Source organism: Bombina bombina, chromosome 3 (assembly GCF_027579735.1).
Source record: "Bombina bombina isolate aBomBom1 chromosome 3, aBomBom1.pri, whole genome shotgun sequence".
Taxonomy (NCBI): domain Eukaryota; kingdom Metazoa; phylum Chordata; class Amphibia; order Anura; family Bombinatoridae; genus Bombina; species Bombina bombina.
Genome location: NC_069501.1, coordinates 286,600,136 through 286,622,327, shown reverse-complemented (window position 1 = coordinate 286,622,327; position 22,192 = coordinate 286,600,136).

Sequence of the window (22,192 nt, the reverse complement as noted above, 5' to 3'; positions counted from 1 at the left end):
TCACAAATGTTACAGGTTTTATTTATGTAACATAGAACTTTTCTTTGTTCAACCGTGGTTCAAAAATATATAATTAACTATTTTTTCTATTTCTAGAATATTTTTCATATATTTGTTATCCATTTAAAAAATGTCTACCAATAAAATAGACATTGTTCTAAGTGCCTTAGGGACATTGCAGCCAAAACTTGAACCCACGTGGATGCATTTCATTTGTCAATAGTAGCATTTTTGTAGAATATATGTATTAGCAAAAACGCTTCTAATAAAAGCTATAGCTGTTTCAAAAGTGTATTTAAGTATGCACCGTGCACCAGCATTTTAAACACAGCACTTGCTCAGAGAGCCTAAGGTGCATGTACCATCTGGCAATGATTGGTTTGTTAATTGCTGACATGATAGCCCCACTGGCACTCTGACCAGCTGCAGTATTTAAAATGCTGGTGCACTGAGAATATCTAGTTATGCTTCACATGAACGTGCATAGAAAAATGTTAACTCTAAAACAGTGATACATTTACTAGAAAGATTTTTGCCAGTACATGTATATTGCAAATATGTTTCTATTCAAAGATGTAATTTATCTATGTGCATTTAAGTTTTGACCGGAATGTCCCTTTAAGACCTATATGTTATATACATCTCAGTACCTGGTTCTCAAGCGATTTACCAGCATATTATAGACAATGACTGTATGATTGCGCAACAAACATACTGGCGATGTGCACAAAATACAAATGACTAATTATTCTAGAATTCATTTACACCTGAGAATTACTAACATTGAATTCTTCTATTGCAAGTTGGGAAAATGGAGATTTATTTTATTGAGTAGGAGTGAATGACTTGCTGAGAGAGGCTAGGTACTTGCTCTGTACTAATAATAAAACATACAATCACAGACTCAACATACAGGTTTCTAGGTGTATTTTTCTCTTTCAGTGACTACTGGACTTATCAGGATCATTTTAACAATCTCATCTCTTTGCCATATAGGGATGGGAGGGAGATGACACAGATTAAGCTTGCACTTTCCACTTAAATAAAAACCTGAAATGGGTGTTGTCATTTTCATGTTCATGTATTTACAAGACAAAAAGCAATAAAGAGAAAATGGGAAAGATACAGGAAGGGAGATACATTAGACAAAGAGAGAAAGACTTTTGATGAATGGAAAAAGCAAGAGATGCTGGTAAACGTTAGTATGGGGAGAAACCATGAGAGGAGGTGAACAGTGAGACTGCCTTTAAATGGAGGAGTGAGAGACAGCCTTGAGAATACACCTAAACAAGAAAGGGAAGCAAACAATCAACCATGAGAAAGAATTAGGGGAAAGGTATCTGTAAGGGGAAGGGACGAGAGACACGAAAATGAAGAAAAGGCATCCAGGGTACATAGAACAGGACAATATAAAACTGCTCATGTATTAATTTGTATTGCCAAGTCCCTTATTTACCTTATCTGTTTTATATCACTATTCTAATTAATCATCTATTGTGCAGCCACCTTATGTATTTATGTGACATATGTAGCACTGTGTAAATACATTACAAAAATTATACCCATCTCTCTCAAATACAAGGCTAACAACTAACGTTTTTGTTATAAAGTGCTTCCCCTGCCTTTAGCTCACTGATAGTATAAATCTGAATTGATTTCAGATTAAACCCTATGCAACACTTGTCTAATAAACACAATATGGGCAGTTTATCAATATAAACAAAGTTACAGCTTGTATCTTAACAACAAACAATTATATCCATACTAGTCTATATTGCACTAAACACAACAGATAACAGTACATTTACATCACTTTGTTGTGAGTTTGTTTTGAATGTTAACTGCACCAGCTGGTGAGAGGTGTGGTTAGACCCAATCAACTCTCTTGAACCTTATAAGGTAGAAAATGAGCCAATTCCTAAAACTCCATGCCCCAAGACGTGGCCCACAAGCTCACTATAGCAAGGGCCCTAACACAATTTTTTTTAAGGGTTTGCCACTAAACTAAAGCTCACGCACCCACAATGTAACAGATACTTACAGTATAGCATAGAACAAAATAGAGACCAATAGGAGGACAAAAATATAAATACTTTAAATAACCAGAAACCCGTATAGCTTTTGCCACAATTGACCATGGCTCTATTTCTCTACCCAGTGGCAAAGCTTATTATGACTCAAGGCTTGGATGCACCTTATCTTGGAGATGCAGCAAATTGGGCTTCTAGGACTTCCATTTCTGTTACACAGACAGTAGGTGTAAAACCATGTTTAGAAGATGGGGAGACATTTTGGATTTTTCACAGAGATTGGTTCAGTTTCTCTCTTGTGAACATGCACAGCTCTGTTTTTACAATTAAATCGCTCTGATTGCTGATTTTTATATGGACAGGAGGTAGTTGGTCACATTTATTTCTGGAATGTTTGAGAACCTAAGGCTCTTGGATTGCCTGTAGCTCATTTTTGGAGCCCAAGGTTGCAATATGTAAACAAAGTATGGGAGCGTCATTCACACATGATAATTAGCTCTCCTAACCACATCTGACACACTGTATTTTCCTGCATTATCTCACTAATGGTAAATTCCTGTCCAAATCCCTATTTTTATTCATTCTCTCTGTAGAGATCATTAGAAAGTTATAATGAAGATTATAACAATATTTGGTAGATATTAAATTGGTTACTCTGGCTGAATTGTATCCTGGTAGATGTCTGTTTAGGTTATTATTACATGCAGACAAAGGCATATATTTCCCACTTTGGATTTCTTAATAATTTTGGGTTAGGACTACTCTGTAAAGTACACAAGTTTGTGTCCTAACGGAGCACATGCCATAGAGAATGGCTACACAACTGCATTTTGTTCATACATTGCTTATGTAAATAATTTTTGATTACACTTACTAGCCAGGTCAGGTGTGTACTGTTTAACTTCCTATCCCCTCCACCACAGATGCCCTAAAGGCTTCTGAAGAGCTGTGACTTGAAATAAAATTTCATGCACTGTTTTTCCATACACACTATTTACTTTCGGTAGGCTGCTCCTCTAGCTGACAAGGAACTTCTATCAGTAGTTCTGAAGAACACAGTTGTGAGTGGTTCAGCACTGACATGTGTTGCACCAATCACATCTTTTTACTAAATGCTGACACTTCACTGATAGTTTGAGGAGCCTGAATGTGCTAATGAGAAATATTATGAAGTGTTGCAATTCTCTGCAATTTAGGAAAAACTAAGAATATAGATAACATTATTGTAAGCAAAGTGTCCACAAATATCATATAAGTGTATAAAGAACATCCCAGACATACAATTTCAAAGGGGTTAAAGAGCCTAGGGAACAGAAGAAGATTAATAATAAAGTGATGTATACCAATACAATACAGTAGAAACAATACTCCAAGACCCATTCCTAAAGTGAGAGATAAGCAAGGATTGCTTAGATAATTTATAGTAGAACATTTTACAGTCTTATTGAATAAGATTAAAACAACAAGCTTTGCCTTTCCATTATATATTGCATCAAATTGGAGTTGTATGTCTGCATCATAACATAACACTCACCAGTGGCCAATCTACCTAAATATGTCTCAACCAATTTACTTCTCATAGAAAACCATTCTGAATACTTGTGTATCAAAGTGCAGCTCCCTTGTATACCTGGTAAATCTAAGTGTGGTGAGTAAGCCTCAAGTCAAGCTGTGCAGCCTAAGCCTTTAATATGTTCAAAAATCCTTAGACACAACGCCTATCCCATGCAGATCAAACTGCAGAATGCAGCAATGATCTGAAATATCTGAAATATAAGCAGAAACCCACTATAAATTATTAAAGGGTCATATATTACCAATAAACACTGATTTTTGTAATAAGATCTACATTAAAATAAATGGAATGATGACAGCTCACTTGAAGTGGGTTAGCAATCTAAAATGTCCAGTCATACCTCCTTGTATGTGACTTGTTTGTAGGTTTCTACATCACAAATGGTGTAGGGATTGCATTTCAAAGCAAGAGCCATATCGTAGAAATAGCTGGTTACAAAGTATCCATAAAACTGTAGAACCTTTAACTCTTTTGGTACCATACTAATCATTGCAGACTGCAGGAACAGGCAATATGGCCTTTGTGATGTAAAGTAAAGTTTAAAAGAGTGATTAGTAAGTGGAGCAGCTGTCTCACATGAGGCCATTTGATAGTAGAACCTAGTGCTCAGGAGAGTAAAAGAGTATATACATTTTGTATTGTTGGGATAATTTTATGATTAATTTTATCTTTAAAAGAAATCATACTTTAAAAAAAGAATAGCTATGGAAGATAATGTATATTATTTTGTTGTTAACTACTTTAATTTGACACTAAATGCAATGCAAAGTTATAGAAAGAGAAATGTCAGCATAGATACATAGAGAAACAGTGGTTATAACTTGGAGGATGCTACACCCATAAGAATTAACAGATGATTTCACATTATGCATTGTGTTTTGTGCAGTTTTGGGTTAAACCTGAAGTGAATGGATGCAATAGATACAGTTATTCTGCAATGTTGCTCTCCATCCATGGGTTTTAGACCCTGTACTCAAGCATAACCACCCAAACATAGGTCTGCCCCTTCCCAGACTGGACCATAACACCCACAAGAATTATCCATACTGTCTTCCTTTATTTAATTTTTGGATGAAGAACCTGCTAAAAATAGACATGAATTGGATGCATAGCTTGTACCATTGGCATAGCGGAGGATAATTTTATATGCACCCCATCGGACTATGTGCTGACAGACTTTGTTATAGTATAATGAACTATTTCAGTGGTATCATGTTTACTAATTGTATTTCCATAAGGACCTCTGTGTTCAACTGTGTGCAAAATTCTGCTCCTAAAAATCAATTGTTTGACTGAGAATATGATGACTTTTTATCCATATTGATTATCAAATTGTGCAGTTGATACAGCTCTGTTTACATAAAAGAGTACACAATAAGAATATTGTCTAGGCTATCATATACTTAATTAACTTATTTGCTTAGCTCTGCTATGAGCATAACAACACCATTTGTAAATATGTATAGCAAAGTGGACAGTGAGAAGGGCAGTAACAAAAAATGTTCATCTTCCACTGCAAAGTTGAGAAAATGCAAATTTGAAATAAGCATCCGCTAATTTGGGTTCACTCTTGTTTACATAGAATTAGTAAATTATGCAGATCATTTTATGTAATTTACTTTAGTTTAGATAGTCGGAAGTTCTGGAATGGGACAGATAACTACTATTCCAATAGTATTTTTAATATATGCATTAAAATAGTGGGACTTTAGTGACTGCCTATTACTATTACTTTAGAATACATTTATTTCTTTCATTAGAATTTTTTTTTAAATGTTTGTCTATTCTATTGTATTTGAACTGGCAAAACTCGTTTTCGTTCCTGGTATTTTCCACACTGCAGACACACATGACATTGCTTATACAGTGGCCACCAAACCTTCTAGTTACATATACGGCTGGCAACAAGAGAAGGTGGGTTATGTACAGGGCAAACTCATGAGTAATAATCAAAGACCAATATTTTTCAAAACAGATTTTCAGTAAAGTGATTTTTCTCAATTGTTGCAAAATACTAAAACTGAACAGCTTGGCTTCAGTTTCATCTTGTTGTTTACAATTAGATTTAAAACAGCGCAATTCATTAGTTAACGGAAACCTTTCAATACCACAAACAAAAGTTTGTTCCAATAGTTTAATCTCTGCCCTACGGAAATTTCATCTTTCACAATTTATTGGCAAAAGTTATATTTACAAAGTGCTCTCAGTTGTGGAACATGCAAGACAATTACTCCGTTCTTTTTAAATTTAATATTATTTTTTTATATGGCAGCCACTGAGAAAGGAAGTACATTTTTAACAAGAAAAAAAAAATCTTAAAAATGTACAGTATAACTGTATAACGTTTATTGGTCATTTGGTTACTGCTAGACATTAGTTTATTCCTCCCACCTCTATGACTTAAAGTCTTATATCTGAATTAATTCACAGATACAGAAATAAAATACAGGCAGTGCTGGATCTAGGGGAGTGCTGGGGCTACTTAGCTCTTCAATCATACCCTTAATTCACAATGGTGTCAGAGGATATCAATTTGTAAGTTAGACTGTTTTCTACAAGTCTTTTGCTTTGAAGAGGGGGAATAAGAAATACAGGAATAGGTCAATGGTAGTAAAGCATTGCTGAGATGTCCTCTGTTCTACATAGATCAGGGTGAGTCAGTGGGACAAAGGGATTAAAGGACCAGCAAATACAGTAGATTTATATAACCAACACATACATGATAAAAAGACAATGCAATAGCACTTAGTCGAGTAGTAGTTTTTTTTCTGACAAATTTCAAAGTTATGTCTATGTTCACTCCTCCTGTATCATGTGACAGCCATCAGCCAATCACAAATGCATATACATATATTCTATGGATTCTTGCACATGCTCAGTATGAGCTGGTGACTAAAAAAGTGTAAATATAAAAAGACAGTGCACATTTTGTTAATGGAAGTAAATTGGAAAGTTGTTTAAAATGGCATGCTCTATCTGAATCATGCAAGTTTAATTTTGACTAGAGTGTCCCTTTAAAAATAAAGCTAGGAATAGGTAGTATAGTACTCCTAACACCCCTGACACTTATATTTTTTTGCACCTCCAAATATTATCAACCGCCCCTGGAGTAAGCAATAGAAAGATATTCCACCACCCCCATGCTACCTGCTAGAGCTACCCTTGATACTTTGCTTTGTTACAGTCTTAAGGGGCATAAAAGTACAAAACCATAACATTCAAATATGTTAGAGCATTTTTTTTACTGCACTGTAGCTTGTATATAACCATGAGTTTAACCCCTGTTTTTTAAGCTTTGGAGCCACTCCTGAACACAAGTTTGATGCATATTGTCATAAATCTGAGATCAGAAGTCAGCTGAGGATGTGACTCAATAATGAATTGAAAAAGATATTTACTTGAATAGTAACATAGAAATTATTCAGAATTTACTTATTTTTATAATTTCACATTTGTTACTCTAATTTTACACAATTAACATAAATTAAAAAAAAATCACAGAATAAATTTATAGTACATGAAGACCTTTCACATTATTCCTACACATTTTTTTCTCCATGTTTCCCCTCTTTACATTTTCTAAGGAAAGGAAACAGTATCCTTTTAGAATATTTTTTTTTATTCTATATGATCTAATGCTATGAAGGAATATAATATAATATTTAACTCTCTCCCGCCATAATACAAAAGTTATTTGGTTCCTTACATAAATCATATTATTTTCATTGCATGATAGCTTATGCACAATACATTTCATATTTTCATTTCGAGCATTTTGAAAGAATAATATTTTTATTATTTCCTTCTTTACTTTCACTCGGTTACCGCTTACTATTTATGCTTTACTTACATGCCCAATAGTCTAAACTAAACATGGCTTCTTATACCTCTTCCAAAAATATAGTAGTTATTATATCAAAATGTACCACATACTTTTATTCTTTCTCTTGTTGCAAATAATCAGCCCAGATGTAGGACAAAGCATATTTGATTCCAGACTTTCTACTGTTTTAAAGCTGCACATAAAATTAATAAAAAGTAATAGAAATTAAAACGTACCAAATAAAGCAAAGCATGATGGGGCATCATGATATTATTGTGTACCTTACCCCACTGTATACATATTCAGCTGATAGTGTAACTTTCTACCTACTGCTCTTTATCTTTGGTAATACTTGATATTCAGGCTACACAGAATAAAACATTTGCAAAAGAGATAAGAAGCGATTAGCCAATCTAGTTTTCATACAATTTCATATTTGTTCTGTTAGATAAAAAAACATTGTATCTTGGCCTTGTACTCAGTTCAGGAAAGCCACAGGCCTCTCAATAGCATATTTGATTGTTGTACCTCAATTTCAACTGTAGGAAGGTTCTCTCACGTTTCTATCACCTTTGCTGCAACTCTGTAATTATTCCTTTTATTTTAGTGTTTAATTTCTTGTGAATACATTTTGTTCTTCAGATAACCTTTAGTTTCTTATCAAACACAAGTTTGGATGAAATGTATTTTTCCAAGTATTAGACCTCATACATCATCTGGGGGAAAACACACATAAGTATTCTTAGCCAAACAAGTAACAACTTAGATTAATTTATTATTTGGGATTAGACATAGGCCTCTAGTTATCAACGTGTCTACTTACCTGCCATCGCCGGCCCCAATACGCCCGCCTAAGCTCGCCTACCATCGCCGCCGCGGACCTGAATACGCTCTCCAAAGTTATCAATAAATCTGTCAAAAAGCCGCGCACCAAGTACGGGGCGATGAGCAGCGGACCGTGATATTTATCAGTCATCCGATCTTGCTGCTCTTCGGCTTTTTGACAGCTTTATTGACAAGCTGTCACTAAGCACCCACACTAAACTACACCCCCTATACCGGCGCCCCTGGAGCCCCCCGCAACTAAATAAAGTTATTAACCCCTAAACCGCCGCTCCCGGAGCCCACCGCCAACTACATTATACCTAGTAACCCCTATCCTGCCCCCCCTATACCGCCGCCACCTATAATAAATTTATTAACCCCTATCCTGCCGATCCCGGACCCCGCCGCAACTAAATAAATTGTTTAACCCCTAAACTGCCGCTCCCGGACCCCGCCGCCACCTATATTAAATTTATTAACCCCTAATCTGCCCCCCCTACACCTTCGCCACCTATAATAAATTTATTAACCCCTATCCTGCCCCCCCTATACCGCCGCCACTATAATAAAATTATTAACCCCTAAACCTAAGTCTAACCCTAACACCCCCCCAACTTAAATATTAATAAAATACATCTAAATATTATAACTCTTATTAACTAAATTAATCCTATTTAAAACTAAATACTTACCTTTAAAATAAACCCTAATATAGCTACAATATAAATAATAATTATATTGTAGCTATCTTAGGATTTATTTTTATTTTACAGGCAACTTTCAATTTATTTTAACTAGGTACAATAGTTATTAAATAGTTATTAACTATTTAATAGATACCTAGTTAAAATAAAGAGAAATTTACCTGTAAAATAAAAACTAACCTAAGTTACAATTACACCTAACACTACACTATACTTAAATAAATTATTCCTATTTAAAACTAAATTCTTACCTGTAAAATAAACCCTAAGATAGCTACAATGTAATTAATAATTACATTGTAGCTATTTTAGGATTTATATTTATTTTACAGGTAACTTTGTATTTATTTTAGCTAGTTAGAATAGTTATTAAATAGTTATTAACTATTTAATAACTACCTAGCTAAAAGAAATACAAAATTACCTGTAAAATAAATCCTAACCTAAGTTACAATTAAACCTAACACCACACTATCATTAAATTAATTAAATAAATTAGCTACAAATAACTACAATTAAATACAATTAAATAAACTAACTAAAGTACAAAAAATAAAAAAAACTAAGTTACAAAAAATAAAAAAAATAAGTTACAAACATTTAAAAAATATTATTTGTAGCTAATTTATTTAATTAATTTAATGATAGTGTAGTGTTAGGTTTAATTGTAACTTAGGTTAGGATTTATTTTACAGGTAATTTTGTATTTCTTTTAGCTAGGTAGTTATTAAATAGTTAATAACTATTTAATAACTATTCTAACTAGCTAAAATAAATACAAAGTTATCTGTAAAATAAATATAAATCCTAAAATAGCTACAATGTAATTATTAATTACATTGTAGCTATCTTAGGGTTTATTTTACAGGTAAGTATTTAGTTTTAAATAGGAATAATTTATTTAAGTATAGTGTAGTGTTAGGTGTAATTGTAACTTTTTTAGTTTACAGGTAAATTTCTCTTTATTTTAACTAGGTATCTATTAAATAGTTAATAACAATTTAATAGCTATTGTACCTAGTTAAAATAAATTGAAAGTTGCCTGTAAAATAAAAATAAATCCTAAGATAGCTACAATATAATTATTATTTATATTGTAGCTATATTAGGGTTTATTTTAAAGGTAAGTATTTAGTTTTAAATAGGATTAATTTAGTTAATAAGAGTTATAATATTTAGATGTATTTAATTAATATTTAAGTTAGGGGGGTGTTAGGGTTAGACTTAGGTTTAGGGGTTAATAATTTTATTATAGTGGCGGCGGTGTAGGGGGGGCAGGATAGGGGTTAATAAATGTATTATAGGTAGCGGCGGTGTAGGGGGGGCAGGATAGGAGTTAATAAATTTATTATAGTGGCGGCGGTGTAGGGGGGCAGGATAGGGGTTAATAGGTATTATGTAGGTGGCGGCGGGGTCCGGGAGCGGCGGTTTAGGGGTTAACATATTTATTATAGTGGCGACGGGGTCCGGGAGCGGTGGTTTAGGGGTTAATCAGTTCATTAGAGTGGTGGCGGGGTTCAGGAGCGGTGGTTTAGGGGTTAATCAGTTTATTAGAGTGGCGGTGGGCTCCGGGAGCGGCGATTTAGGGGGTAATACATTTATTTAGTTGCGGCGGTGTAGGGGGGGACAGATTAGGGGTGTTTAGACTCGGGGTACATGTTAGGGTGTTAGGTGTAGACAGCTCCCATAGGAATCAATGTAATGTCGGGCAGCAGCAAATAGGAACTTTCGCTATGGTCAGACTCCCATTGATTCCTATGGGATCCGCCGCCTCCAGGGCGGATTGAAAGCCAGGTACGCTGGGCCGGAAAAGTGCAGAGCGTACCTGCTAGTTTTTTGATAACTAGCAAAAGTAGTCAGATTGTGCCGAACTTGTGTTCGGAACATCTGGAGTGACGTAAGAATCGATCTGTGTCGGACTGAGTCTGGCGGATCGAAGCTTACGTCACTAAATTCTACTTTTGCCGGTGTGTAGGGCTTGATAACTAAGGCGAATCAGCCTCGCCACAAATACGCTGCGGAATTCCAGCGTATTTGAGGTTGACGGCTTGATAACTAGAGGCCAAAGTGGTCTCTTTTTTTAATTCAGTTTAATTTCTTGTGGTGAGTCCGCTTTTACCTCCGTAACCACCTTTAGGTAAGCAGCCCTATCAAACAAAAGGGCTTTATCCACTTCCTATAATGGTGACCTATTTGCAACCTGTGATTCCGAACCAGAATGTGAAAATAACAAAACATTAAAAGGGCATAAAACTTACAATGTATTTCCCATAAATTAATTTTGCAACATTAGTGTAAAATGCTTTGTTTTTGTCTGAACCTGCTACATAATTCACAGTGATTGCTTATAGCAGTGAACAAACTAGATTTCAAAGGACCACTAAATACAGTAGAATTGCATAATTAACAAGTGCATAATAAAAAGACAATGCAGTAACACTTACTCTGAATTTCACAAAAACAGTCGTTTTTTTCTGGCATATTTATTTTTTCTCCCATTTGCCAGTCCCCTGTACCGTGTGACAGACATAAGCCAATCACAGACTAGTATATGTATTCCCTGTGAGCTTGTGCACAAAAAAGTACATTTGAAAAATTCTTAAAATTGTGTGCTCTTTCTGAACCATGAAAGTTTAATTTGACTTGAGTGTCTCTTAAATTGCCAGAATTAAGAGAGATAAATATACTCACCAAGGTTTTCAAGTAGCTTGTTAGCACAATGTGCAGCGTTTTGCAAACCATTAATAAATAAGTGCAATAAAGTGTTTCTTTTGTATGTAAGCCTTTTGCATTTTGTCTCTTAATTCTGATATATCCTAAACATACATCAAATTACTTTAATCTCCTTAAACATAGAAAATGTACTTTCATAAATATACATTTTAAATGTCTATAAATGGCCATTTTTTTAATTAAAAGAAAGGAACAAAAAAATCTTGTTTATGAACTCAGTGGGGCATATGTATCAAGCTCCGAATGGAGCTTGATGCCCTGTGTTTCTGGCGAGCCTGCAGGAAAACAGCAGTTATGAAGCAGCGGTCACAAAGACCGCTGCTCCATAACCTGTCCGCCTGCTCTAAGCAGACGGACAGACATCGCTGCAATTCAACCCGATCGAGTACGATCGGGTTTGTTGACACCCCCTGCTGGCGGCCTATTGGCCGCGAGTCTGCAGGGGGCGGGGTTGCACCAGAAGCTCTTGTGAGCTGCTGGTGCAATGCTGAATACGGCGAGCGTGTTGCTCGCCGTATTCAGCGAGGTCTGTCGGACCTGATCCGCACTGTCGGATCAGTTACTAGAGGCCAGTATGTGCAAGAACATAGTGACAGAGACTTTAAAAAGCAGAAAATGCCCTTCTAATAAGACTTACTATAAATGTGTTTTCAAAAGGTTTAAATGGATAGAACGGTCAAAATTTAAATGTGCATGGGCGTATTTCAATTTGAAATACAATCATTTTTGCTATATATTTCCATTAGCAAAATAGCTTCTAGTAAAAGTTAAAACTGTTTTTCAGTGGCTTATTCACATATGCTGAGAGGGCCCATGATCTAGTATTTAAACATCATGCTTACTTTGAATACTGGTGCAGGGCCCTCAGAGCATATGTGTATATGCCACTGGAAGACTATTAACTTTTTTGCTAATGAAAGTACAGGTATACCCCACTTTACAGCGCTTCACTTTACAGCGCTTCGCTAATACAGCGCTTTGTGGAGCTGAAGTTCAACCTCCAAGGATTTTGAAACAGTGCTGTAATCATCGTGAGATTGCGAGAAAAGTGACTGGCACCATTTTGTTATGCTAAGTTCACTCTGTTTAGAGCATTACAGTGCAATCTGTGTTTCATTGTTATAGTCTGGCAAATTTTACTATAGTCATTGTCACTATTTTACAGGTACAGTATTTATTGAATACTATTTGAATACTGTGCTGTGCTAGTGTTAAACTAAAAATAGCATTATTGTACCCCTAATATATGTTAGTTCAAACATGTTTTCAAGTTTTTAAACACACTGGCAAGTGAAAAGAAAGCTAAAACTGCCTTGTTTCACTTTAAGGCGGTTTTCACTTTACAGCGTGGCTCCGGTCCCTAACCCGCTGTATGAGCGGGGTATACCTGTATATCACAAAAATGCTTCTTTTTCAGATTGAGATAAATTTGCGCCTTTGTATCCCTTTAAGTTTAGGAAATTGAAGAGTCAAAGAATTTTCGCTGCAAATTTTCGCCATCTACTTGTTCAGTGATTATCATTATAAGCTATGGAGAAAATAGAGCCAAATAGCAGTGAAGAAAAAATACTTGTATTTTACTTTTTGTCTAATAAAAGATTTAAAAAAATTAAATACTTAAAGTGAATGTAAACTTTCATGAATCAGTGCCCGGTTTTTAAAAATACTATTAAAAACGGGGGCACTCTAATTCATTAAAGTTTACATTACAGCATTTAAAAAAAAAAATACTTACCTTTTCCTGCAGCCAAGCCGGACCAGTGACCCCCCCCCCGCCCGCAGCTCCTCTGTACTTACGTCAGCAATGACGAATCCGGCTTCCTTTAATCATGGCATGCACTCCAGAGCAAACAATTCCTGAGGCCACGCCGTGATTGGAGGAAGCCGGTTTCGTCATTGATGTGCTAAGTACAGCATGAGAAGAGGGCGGGAGATCGCTGGTCCGGCTTGGAAGAAGAAAAAGGTATTTACAAAAAAAAACCGCTGCAATATAAACTTTCATGAATGAAAGTGCCCCTGTTTTTAATAGTATTTTTAAAAACCAGGCACTGATTATTGACAGTTTACATTCACTTTAAAATAAAAACTGCTATTCATGCGTATTTGTGCATATTTTTCCTGCATTTGTTTTTGATATTCTTGAAAATACAAGCTCTTTTTGAAAACACTAATTTATTAGTCATATTGTCACCATGCAAGGTGAAAAGTGAGACAGATATATTGGTTATTATGGGGTTTTTCAATCATTCCAGAATAGATTTAAACTGGAAAACAGGTAGAGACATAGTAGCACTATCTGCTCTGAGTTTTCCTTTAATGTATCATCCATCTGTTTTATTTGGAATGACTTGGTAAAAAAATAAATAAATATAACCATAATGACAAAATGCATCTTGGTTTGTTTTCTATTAAAGGGACAGTCTACAATACAATTTATACTGTTTAAAAAGATAGATAACGCCTTTACAACCCATTCCTCAGCTTTGCACAACCAACATTGTTATATTGATATAATTTATAACATTTAAACCTCTAAATTTCTGCCTGTTTCAAAGGCTCTATTGACTGCTTCTTAATCACATGCTTTTGTATTTGCTTTTCACAACAGAAGACTGCTAGTTCATGTGGGCCATATAAATAACAATGTGTTCATGCCCGGGGAGTTATTTAAGAGTTAGTACAACACAGCACTAAATGCACAGCACTAAATGCAAGTCAATAGATAATAAATAAAAAGTCATGTGATCAGGGGGCTGTCAGAAGATGCTTAGATACAAGGTTATCACAGAGGCAAAACATATATTAATATAACTGTGATGGCTATCCAAAACTGGGGTGGGTAATAAAGGGATTATGCATCTTTTAAAAGAATAAAAATTATATTGTAGACTGTCCCTTTAAGAAAATATAGAGGACTAAATATGTTTGCATTGTTAGCACCATTTTCTCCACCTAGGACAGTGCTTGCTTAGTTTGTATTATGAAAATGTGATGTTTGCTTTGAGCAATGTGTAGCCCTCTAACGTCTTACAGGTCAGAGTTTCCCAATACCAGTTCTGGGGCCTCATTTAGATCACAGGAATTTTGTCTGGAATGTGGTTTCTCTGCTTATGATCAGACAGGTAAAAAGTGCCTTGTGGTGGTGGAAGGACACTGTACATAAAGGGACAGTATTGAAATTTTAACATAAAGTGTTTGGTTATGTGTAGTGAAACAACTTTGCAATTTACTTCTATTATTTATTTTGCCCCTTTTCATGTAATTTAGCTCTGATTTTTTTTTTATTCTCAGAGCTGAAATAAAGTTAAAATTACATTCTAATGACTAAATTAGGGGATATCATTTCTTGCATTAGTAAACTTAGCTTTACTGTATATTATATACTAGACATGTGCATTTCATATCGTTCCGAATCGAAATTCGGACGAATATGCCAAATTCAGAGATTTGAATCGATTCCAATTTCTGAATTACCCTAGCAATGAAACTAAACTAATCCGAGTGCATTTGTAACAAATAAATCTGAATTAGTTCGGATTTATTTGTTACATTTAAATGGCCATGGACTAATCACAATTCAGTATAAAAATTACATATAGTGAGATTTAGTGAGATAGAACAGTGAAATAATTCTGTTTGTGTAACTTGAACCCATCTGAATCAACATAACACATACCAAAGTTCCGAATTTATGAATCGAATCCGAAACGAATACATCCAAATTTATTCGAATCTGAAACAAATACTTTTGAATGTATCCAAATTTGAATCAATCCGAAACGAAATTAAAAAAAAATCTGAATCGGTCAGAAATGAACCGAAACAAATGTTTCCGCTGTGCACATGTCTATTATATACAAAGATCGATACTTAGATACTAAAATGTCCATTATGGTTGGTAGAGTCAATAAGCAAAACCAGCTATTTTAGTTACGAGGATAAACCCCATGGAGTTATTTCCAATACATTTCATACTATGCAACTGGTATGACAAATTATTGAGAATACATTAAAGGGAAAGGATACCCAAATATTGAAGCACTTGAAAGTAATGCAGCATATCTATACAGAGCTGACAAGAATATATCACCTGAACATCTCTATGTAAAAAAGGAAGATTTATAGATAAATATTTTACCTCAAAATTTCCTCTGTAGCCACATCCCATTGTAAAGGGACTTTAAGCAGCCAATCAGGATGCTAGTCTCAGGACTTGCAAGGGTATGTGCGTCTGGCATGTGCAGGCATGGCCATGTGATTTCCCTCCTCAGTATAAGGAAGTTTACTATGAAATCTTGCAAGATTTCAGTGAAATTACAAAAGGTCACAGTAAAGCAAAGTTTGGCTGCTGTGTTTTTTTTTTTTTTTTTTGGGGGGGGGGGGTTTAACAGGCATCTGACAGCAGCTGAAGGATACCTGTTCACAGAGCACTTACTCTGGTGAGCTGAAGAAATGTTAAAGGGACAGTTCACCCCAAAAAAGTTATCCCCTTTAAATTGTTGACAATTATCCATTTTACCTGCTAGAGTGTATTCAATTGTTTACAAGTAGCTCCTTTACCCCTATTTTGGCATTTGAAATAGCTGATTTAGCCTGTGGGATCCCACCTTTATAATGAAAGTTTCTACACTTGTCTAGGTTATTGACAAGCCTATGTAAACACAGCCAGCAGAAGAGATTGCACTCCCAATGGGGTGCTGGATAGTTAAGTAATACAATTATAATTTTCAATTGTTCTCATGAAGTATTGAGCTTTTGGTTTACAAACAGATATAAGATTAGGAAGCAAGTGTTTGTACACAAAATGATAACAAAATGAGATCTGATATTATCTGAAACCAACTATAATAGGCTATGGTTTTAAAGCACAAAACCAGCTACTTCTTCTACACAAATACATTTCTCATACATTTTATACTCTGCAGTTGGTATAACAAGTCATTGAAAATACATTAATAGAAAAACAATTTTACAGTGTGCTGTCCCTTTAAGGTAAAATATCTTCCTTTTGTACATAGAGATGTTCAGGTCATATTTCCTAGTCAGTTGTGCTGCATCACTTAAAAGTGATTAATATATATGTCTGTTTAAGAAGGGGGGGGGGGGGGAGTACAGTTTCACTTTAAACTTAATCTGACAGGAAATGTATATTTTTTACACAGATGATACTGGCTATTAGGGACAACTCCAGAGCTCTGTTGGTGGTAAGGGACACACCCACATAAATGTGATTACTTTCTATTACATGTTTCTTTAGAAAAAAAGCACCAGTTAAAAAAAAAAGTAAGATATTTTGAATACCATTAAACGCCTTCTTTTATATGAAGAAAATAAATTATGCTGTATCCCTTTAAATGTCTTTTTAAAATTACCCCATTTTCCTCTTGTTTATTTTAACTTTCTTTAATTATCTGATTTGTCATCCCTTTAATTATGCAATGTACCGGTATTACTTCATATAAAGAGAACATTTTAAAATATGTTACAGTCTTTGATTATTTTTTGTTTTGTTTTCTTTCTGTCTACTAATAGAACTGTTCAAGCTTTCCATTATCAGCCACTGAGCAACTGATACTCTAGCAAGTTGTGCACAAACACGCAATTAGTTTCAATATAGAATAAAATATATTTAACTTTAAATAACCTTTAAATTCCCATCTCTGAGTTGTTGTCTTTTAAAATTTGGAATAAAAGATTCTTTTTATTACTTTCATTTAAATTGAACAGCCCAATGTGACATACATGAGCTCCAATAGTTCTCAAGAAGACATGAAAAACCCATTCATATTTATAGGATTTTTATAGGAATAACAATTTTTATAGGAATAACAATAAATTCATTGGAGCACTTTATTTTTAAAATACCCTTCTTTTACTATGTGCTAAATTTCTTTAAACGAGTACTGGATAATTTTTACCATTTAAACAGAAAGAGAGCCTTAATTTTTGTATTTACCTATGGAAACTATATATTTTTTAAAGTTGACAACCAAAGGTATTGATCTAGGCCCATTTTGGTATATTTGATGCCCCTATTTGGCCACTAAATATGATCATATAAAAAACTTGTTTACTTTTTCTTACTGAAATTATTTACACAACTTCTGCAGTCATAAGACAAATGATTGTAAAAGCTTCTCTGGGATCACCTTTGCTCAGAAACAGCAGACATGCATGACTTTAAATTAGTTTTTGGCAATTAGAAGGCCTCCCTCTACCTGGCCTCACATTTTTCTGTAGTGTAGAGAACTCCTCTCATCCTATCCTCCGCCTCCCACCTATCCCACTCGTCACCAAAGATTATTGTTACAAAGACAGTGTCAGCGATTTGCCTTCATATGGTAAGGGAGCACCGCTAGCGTTCGCTTACCATATGAAGGCAGATGCCTTCTGCCCCGGCTGCAGTCTCCGCTGTCTAAGCTGACAGTGGGGACCACAGAATGCACCTCTGTGTTAAATGTAGAACGCTGGGCAAAGTACTGTGTGATGTAGTACCTACATCCAAATGGTACAAGGGGTTAAACACTAAAAACATGTTAGATGTAGTGATGCATGTAAACAGAGATTAGCCTGACAATAATATGCAGATATACTTTTTTTTCGTGTGTATATACTATATATATATATATATATATATATATATATATATATATATATATATATATATATATAGTATATATACGCACACACAACACAAGACACCATTTTGTTTAATATAGACATGTGCATGGCGAAAAAATTCGGTTCGGATCGATTCAGAATTTTTCGAAGTTCGGTTCGGATCAATTCGAATTCGGAAAATTTCGAATGGATTCGTTTTGGATTCATTCGGATTCGAAGAAATTCGGCTGGATTCGGTTCGATTCGGTTTGGAAATTCGGCAATTCGGTAAGTGTTAGGTGGGATTAGACTAGTATTATACTGTGTATACTGTGTAACCTAACATACTGTATAATACTAGTGTAATCCCAATGGCCATCCGAATTTACGAATCGATTCAATTTGATTCGGTTCGAATCAGAAAATTCTGCAACATTTTAATTCGGAAATTCGGTTCGATCCGAATCGCTGAATTTTCCGAATTTCCGAATTGAACCGAACCGAATCGCACATGTCTAGTTTAATATAAAAAGTATATAAGAAATATATATATACATATAAATACACATCCCGGTGGGCCAATCTGGCACTGAATTCTAGCCTGCCAGTAATGACTTGGGAACAGATTGTTACACTGATCTTAGTACTAGTAAAGTTTTTTGTTTTTCATGTGGTTTCTATTCCTATGGTATGCATGGGATAGAAAAGTCAAAATTGAAATGCACATAAATGCATTTCTATTTGAAATAGACAAATGTTTGTAATATACTTCTCTGCAGCATACGTACATATCCTGTGAGGGCCTGAGCTCCAGTATTCAAGCTCAGACAGCTGACAATGGTGTGTATTGCCTCTGTAAAGATGTAATTTTGCCACCACTGACTCTCTGAATACTGAATAATGGTGCACAGGCCCTCACAGGATATGTGCATATGCCACACAAAAAACAATAATAACTTTTACTAGAAGCATTTTTGCTAATGAAATTATATTACAAAAATGCTTCTTTTTCACATTGAAATGCACCCATGCACATTTAATTTCTGACCTTTCTATCCCTTTAATATACATTTTTTCTATGTTTTGAGGTCTGTATTGTGTATGTTAAAGGGGCATATAAGTTTTTTTTTCTTACATGTGCATCAGTTAAACATGTTAAAAATATTTTTTGTGAGAAAAAAATTAAAACAAAAGCTGTTTAAATTGTAATTGAAACTAACTGGAATTGACTGATTGTGTACCAGAACCTGAAACTCTATTGTTCATTTGCTGGTAGAAACAGTTCACACAAAAGCTGATTTATTCAGCAAAGGAACAGAATATAAAAAAAAAGTACTGTAATACATAACAGAAAAAAAAGAATATCATGTCCCTTTAATTTGATTAAATGCTTTCTCTATTGACATCCCATATCAAAATATCAAGTGTAACCATATAAATGCTGTTTGTTTGTTTTTTGTAATCACAAATTACTGTTTACTGTTTTATGCTCAGTGGTGCTGAGACAAAAACCCTTGTAATACTAAATGTGGCCCTTGGGCCATAGTATGGACAGCCCTGCTTTAGCTGCTCCTGTAACAAATAGCAACATACCACCACAGTAAATATTTATATAGGTTGGTGAAAACAACCCTGTTCTTTCTGTATTTACATGGCAAAATGTATCCAAGAAATACAGATATTTTTAAAAAAATAGTAGAATTCAGCATTGACATTTATTAATATATAACAGTATTCTGGGTATATATAACTTGCCAATGCTTCTTATACTCATTGTTTTTAGTGAATCTAGTTTAATATTTCACTATTTAAAAGTACACACATTTGAGGTAAGTGAAGGAGAACTAAACTAAGTACTTTAATTTGTTATTTCAAATACCTCAAAAGGCGTCAACTCTTCTAAATGTGCAAGGCGGCCATTTTTTAATGTTTGGTGCTCTTTGTAGAACCAGGGGGTGTATGAGAGAGGGGAGGGGGATTTGAGAAATAAATAAAGGCAGATATAGGATGGCACCATCTCCCACTAGTTACAACCTACACTCTTGATACTTAGCTTTGTTAGAACTTTAAAATGTTATGGTTTGGTCCAACCCCTTATAAAGAGGATCACATTTGTGATAATTTCTATGCAGTTTGGACCAATATATTATACAAAATATGTTTGATAGAAATATATTGTTGTATGTAAATAATATGGGTATAAAGGGAAAATGGGCTCTACATGACATATTTTGAAGGTTAAATGTATATAAAGTACATATACAGTATATAAAACTATGCCACCCACTACACACACTCACACTCTCTCTCGCAATGGTTTTTATAATTTAACATAAATGGAAACTGTACCCAAAAGTGTTCTATTGTGTACATTTACACTATTGTTTCCTGAAAAAAGTTAAGTAAAATCTGTTTAAATTTAAACTAAAACTGCAGTATTGTTTTGTACCCCTTGTTATCCTTATTGGATGATAAGGGCAACTGCCTCTGCTTTATTGGCAGAGAGGGAAACACCTTTACATGTGTGACAGGAAAGCATTGCTTTACTCAAGTGTATATATATATATATATATATATATATATATATATATATACACACAGTAGATGCACACACAAACATACATACTGTACATACGCACGCACGCACGCACGCAGTTGTTGAACACTGTACCTAAAAGTGTTCTTTTGTGCACATTTATGGGCTGTATGTAGCTTGAAGCCCCTGTTTCCTCACGAGCCTTCAGGCTCACTGGAAACAGAAGTTATGAAGCAGTGGTCTAAAGACCACTGCTCCATAACTTATCCGCCTGCTCTGAGGCCGCAGACAGAAATCAACCCGATCGAATACGATCGGGTTGATTGACACCCCCTGCTATTGGGTGATTGGCCCCAAATCTGTAGGGGGCGGCATTGCACCAGTTCACAAGAACTGCTGGTGCAATGATACATTTACTCCTTACACTTATTCTGTACATATTCTTTCCTGAAAAAAAAGTTCAGTAAAATCTGTTTCAATTTAAAGGGACAGGAAACCCCAACATTTTATTTCTTGATTTGGATAGAACATACAATTTTAAACAACTTGCCAATTTACTTCTATTTAATTTTCTTCATTATCTTGTTATCCTTTGCTGAAGGAACAACATTGCACTACTGGCAGCTATCTGAACTCATCTAGTTAGCCAATCACAAAAGACAAATGTGTGCAGGCACCAATCAGCAGCTAGCTCCCACTAGTGTAGGATATGTGTGTATTCTTTTTCAGCAAAAGATACCAACAAAACTTTGCACATTTGAAAATAGAAGTGAATTTAAAAGTGTCATAAAATTAAACGCTCTATCTTAATCATGCAAGTTTAATTGTGACTTTCCTGTCCCTTTAAATTGAAACTAATACTGCAGTATTTTTTTTGTACCTCTATTTATCTTTACTGGATAAAAAAGACAACAACCTCTGTTTTACTGGTAGAGAGGGACACACCTTTACAAGTGTGACAGGAAAACATTGCTTTAATCAAGACAGGAAATATTTTAAAAATGGAAAAATAAAACTAAAACAATGAAATACATTTTGAATGTGTTCTTTTAGAATAAACTTTTAAAGGGATACTAAACCCAACTTTTTTCTTTCATGATTCAGATAGATAATACAAATTCAAACAACATTCCAATTTACTTATATTATTTATTTAGCTTCATTTTTTAGATATCCTTTATGGAAGAAATAGAACAGTACATTAGGGAGCCAATTACACAAGGCTTCTAAGTGCAGCAACCAATCAGCAGCTACTGAGCCTATCTATATATGCTTTTCAGCAAAGAATATCAAGAGAATTAAACCAATTAGATAATAGAAGTAAATTAGAAAGTTGTTTAAAATTGTATGCTCTTTCTAAATCAC